Source organism: Mauremys reevesii, linkage group 12 (assembly GCF_016161935.1).
Source record: "Mauremys reevesii isolate NIE-2019 linkage group 12, ASM1616193v1, whole genome shotgun sequence".
In the NCBI taxonomy this organism is placed as follows: domain Eukaryota; kingdom Metazoa; phylum Chordata; order Testudines; family Geoemydidae; genus Mauremys; species Mauremys reevesii.
In genome coordinates, this window is record NC_052634.1 from 46474633 (window position 1) to 46479436 (window position 4804).

Consider the following 4804-nt stretch of genomic DNA (forward strand, 5'->3'; position numbering starts at 1 on the left):
CGATGAAGATGGGATTTGAACCCATGCATGCAGAGCACAATGGACTAGCAGTCCATCACCTTAACCACTCGGCCACCTCATCTGAGCTGTTAAAAAGGGACAGGAGGAGAAATCTAAGGCCAGCAGAGCTAGGGACAATAAGGAGTTTTTAAATACTACGCAGAAGCAGGGGCTGAATGAGCTCCCCCCTCACATCTAGTGAGGAGCTGGGGGAAAGACTTCAGGAACAGACCGTGTTTGCACAGACACACCTACTCTGCCTAGGTATGCAGCATGATGGGGCCGCTTTCCCAAAATGACCAGTTTCGGCTGGTGGTGGGTTACAAATCACTTCAGGATTGAATGGAATGAAATGTTATTATCCTTCCTGCATGAGTGAAGGGCAACAGAACATACCTAGTCCGTCCTGATGGAGGGGTGGGTGAGGAATAGCTTTTATTGGACTTCATACAAGTGATTGAGAACATCACCCTAAACCAGTGGTCCCCAAACATTTCACACTGTGCCCTCTTAGCCATGGCTGTGGCCCCTTGGAAGCTGCAGTCAAGACCCGACGCTGGGAGTGGGGCTGTTGCTTGCTGGGGAGAGGGGTGCAGACAGGGGTAAGGGGGTCGAGGCCGAGCTGGCAGCCAGAGGCCCAGGCTGAGGGTGGGGTTGGGGAAGAGCTGGGGCAGAGTGGGGCTGAGTGCTGCTCCCTCCATGGGGGCTGGCTCAGGCCCTGAGGTGCCCCCATGAATGTTCCTCTGTGTCCCCCTAGGAGTCATGCCCCACATTTTGGGAACTACTGAACCCTACTCGCTAAGCAGGGGTTAGTGATGCCAAAGCCCAGGGAAAGGGAGAACAAGTGCAGGGCCCCCAGCACTGGAGCCATGTGAAGGGGCTGCAGGAGAGGGGCAATGGCTGGTGGCCCAGGAGTTAAGGGCAAAGGGGGCACAGGAGGGGCAGGAGTTAGGGGTGAAGGAGGTGCAAGGGTTGGGAGTGCAGGAGCTAGCGGTAAAGGGGAGTGGGGATCGTCCAGGGGCAATGGGGAAGTGCCAAAGTACAAGCTTTGCCCAGGGCACCATTTTCCCTAATGCTGGTCTGAGCAAACAATTGGAAATGACCCTTCAGTGAGACCAGAACCATCGTGTAGAAAAGCCCCTTTGTTAAGTGGTGGTGGCTGAGGGCTTAGGGAGATGGGTTAGAAAGCAACAGGCGTCTTTCTGTGGAGGTTTGATTCTTGCCTGTTAGGCAAGGCTGGTGTGTGGTGTCTCCATGGCTGTACTTTCAGTGTCTGATCTGCCACAGGGAGCCAAGTCTAGACATATTCGGAGGCTCTATGCCAGGGTTTCTCAAATTTCCTTTCACTGCAACCCCCTTCTGCCAAAAAAAAAATTACTCCATGGCCCTGGAAAGAGGAACCAAGCCCCTCCACACTGGGTAGAGGCAGGGGAAACAAAGCCTGAGCCCTCCCCCAGTTAGGGGAGGGCAAAACCAGAGCTTGAGGGATTCAGCCCTGGGTGGTGGGGCTCAGACATTTGGCTTCAGCCCCAGGCCCCAACAAGTCTAATGCCAGCCCTGGTGACCCCATTAACACAGGGTCACGTCCCACTTTGGGGGCCTGACACTCAGTTTGAGAACCACTGCTTTATGCTGATGGGAGAGAGTTTTCCTGTGGGTGCAGTTAATCCACTTTGCAAGAGGTGGCAGCTATGTCAGTGGGAGAAGCTATATCGGTGGGTGTGCAAGCTGTGGTGTTTACCACATTTAAGAAGTTTAATCAAACCCCATTTTTAAAACCACCTGTGGTCTTGGAATGGCAAAGGAGCTCGATGAATCAGGGTTTGTCCTTCAAAGTCCTGAAAATCACGATTCCCTACTCAGGTCATTGTGGGGGTATAGCTCAGTGGTAGAGTGCTTGACTGCAGCTCAAGTGATCCTCAAGTGGTCAGATTAGATGCTCTAATCGTCTCTTCTGGCCATAAAGTCGACTAATTTCTGAAAAGCTGAATGTAGCATTGGGAGCAGCGTCTGATGTTTTCCTGTCTAGCCGGCTTGCTTCCTAGAACGAACGCTCCTTGAGTGGGGTGATCCACAGGGAGTAGCTCAAACCTCCAAAGTGCCTAGGCAGGGGCAGGACATTAGCACAGCAAGGGAGGGGTGTGGCAGTGACATCACAAAGGCCTTTTGCAGGACCTCAGACTATTGGTCAAAGGTGGTGGGGAGGTGGTGACCTCACAGAGAGATGCTGACATCAGCCAGGCAGGACAGGGGCGAGGGGCCAGGGAAACCTCAGAGACCCCTGTGGCTTTGCTTCAGCAAGTCTCCTTCTCCAGGTCTCTCTTTGAGGACTGAGGGAGTATTCGGGTTCACGGACGTGAGCGCCAGGAGGAACCTCTTTCGAGTTTTCTCCTTCCCTTTTCCTGATTTTACTAGAAAACAGCCGTCCCTGTTTAGAAGGTAAGAGCCTCCTCGAGGTTTGAAACCTGTTCAGTCTGATCCATCTGGTGACAGTTGAATTCTAGGCATGGAAAACACGAGCTTAAGGAGGCAGAATTTTATTCCGTACCTGGGATTTTGTCCCTTAGAATCACTGGGGACATTAGGGTTTGTTCTTTTTGTTTCACCTTTTCCTCCATCCATCCCTCCTCCTTTCTCTTCGTCTCTTGCTTCTTTTGTCCTTTCTGCTGTTCCTCCCAAAACCAGGAGCAGTGTCGGGGTGTGTTTGGGGTGGGGAGGAGGGGAGGGGCGGCACTGGGGAGGGGAGCTCGGGGGTGTTTGGGGGCGGGGCAGAGGGGATGGGCGGCACTGGGGAGGGGAGCTCAGGGGGTTGGGCACGGGGGCAGAGAGGGGATGGGCGGCACTGGGGGAGGGGAGCTCGGGGTGTGTTTGGGGCGGGGTAGAGAGGGGATGGGCGGCACTGGGGAGGGGAGCTCAGGGGGTGTTGGGGCAGGGGCAGAAGAGGGGATGGGCGGCATCGGGGAGCTCGGGGTGTTTGGGGCGGGGCAGAAGAGGGGATGGGCGGCACTGGGGAGGAATCCTCGGGGTGTTTGGGGCTGGAGCAGAAGAGGGGATGGGCGGCACTGGGGAGGGGTCCTCGGGGGATGATGGGGCAGGGGCAGAGAGGGGAAAGGGAGGTCGGGAGGTGTTGGCGGGGCAGAGAGGGGATGGGCGGCACTGGGGAGGGGAGCTGGGGGTGTTTGAGTGCGGGAGCAGAAGAGGGGAGGCGGCACTGGGGAGGGGAGCTCGGGGTGTTGGGGTCGGGGTCAGAAGAGGGGAGGCGGCACTGGGGAGGGGAGCTCGGGGTTGTTTGGGGCGGGTCAGAGAGGGGAGGGGCGGCACTGGGGAGGGGAGCTGGGGGGTTTGGGGCGGGGCAGAAGAGGGGAGGGGCGGCACTGGGGAGGGGAGCTCGGGGGTGTTGGGGTCGGGGTCAGAAGAGGGGAGGCGGCACTGGGGAGGGGAGCTCAGGGGTGTTGGGGCAGAGGCAGAAGAGGGGATGGGCGGCATCGGGGAGCTCGGGGGTGTTTGGGGCGGGGGCAGAAGAGGGGATGGGCGGCACTGGGGAGGGGTCCTCGGGGGATGATGGGGCGGGGGCAGAGAGGGGAAAGGGAGGTCGGGAGGTGTTGGGGCGGGGCATAGAGGGGATGGGCGGCACTGGGGAGGGGGAGCTGGGGGTGTTTGGGGGTGGGGGCAGAAGAGGGGATGGGCGGCACTGGGGATGGGGAGCTCGGGGTGTTTGAGTGCGGGAGCAGAAGAGGGGAGGCGGCACTGGGGAGGGGGAGCTGGGGGTGTTGGGGTCGGGGCAGAAGAGGGGAGGCGGCACTGGGGAGGGGAGCTCAGGGGGTTGTTTGGGGCGGGGTCAGAGAGGGGGAGGGGCCGCACAGGGGGAGGGGGAGCTGAGGGGGTGTTTGGGGCAGGGGCAGAAGAGGGGATAGGCGGCATTGGGGAGGGGAGCTGGGGGTGTTTGGGGCGGGGCAGAAGAGGGGATGGGCGGCACTGGGGAGGGGGAGCTGGGGGTGTTTTGGGGCGGGGGCAGAAGAGGGGATGGGCGGCACCGGGAGGGGAGCTCGGGGGTGTTTGGGGCGGGGTCAGAGAGGGGAGGCGGCACTGGGGAGGGGAGCTGGGGGTGTTTGGGGTGGGGGCAGAAGAGGGGATAGGCGGCACTGGGGAGGGGAGCTGGGGGTGTTTGGGGCGGGGGCAGAAGAGGGGATGGGCGGCACTGGGGAGGGGAGCTGGGGTGTGTTTTGGGGCGGGGCAGAAGAGGGGATGGGCGGCACCGGGAGGGGAGCTCTGGGGGTGTTGGGGCGGGGCAGAGGAGATGGGCGGCAGTGGGGAGGAGCTCAGGGGGTTGGGGCGGGGTCAGAGAGGGGATGGGCGGCACTGGGGAGGGGAGCCTGGGGTATTTGGGGATGAAGAGGGGATGGGTGGCACTGGGGTAGGGGAGCTCGGGGGTGTTTGGGGTGGGGGCAGAAGAGGGGATGGGCGGCACTGGGGAGGGAGCTCAGGGGGTGTTTGGGGGCGGGGCAGAGAGGAGATGGGCGGCAGTGGGGAGGAGCTCGGGGGTTGGGGGCGGGGTCAGAGAGGGGGATGGGCGACACTGGGGGAGGGGGAGCTCGGGGGGGTTGGGGGCGGGGCAGAGAGGGAGGGGCGGCAGTGGGGAGGGGAGCTCAGGGGAGGTTGGGGCGGGGCAGGGAGGGGATGGGCGGCAGTGGGGAGGGGAGCTCGGGGTGTTGGGGGCGGGTAGGAGGGGATGGGCGGCACTGGGGGAGGGGGAGCTCGGGGGGGGTTGGGGGCGGGGCAGAGAGGGGGAGGGGCGGCAGTGGGG

The 4804-nt window shown here is 61.3% G+C and overlaps 1 non-coding gene across 1 annotated transcript; it reads right to left on the reverse strand.

Moving 5' to 3' along the window:
* Positions 1–82, reverse strand: TRNAS-GCU. Its single transcript has one exon. It is a non-coding gene; the product is annotated as a tRNA-Ser (tRNA).
* Between the last annotated feature and the right edge of the window lie 4722 nt (positions 83–4804).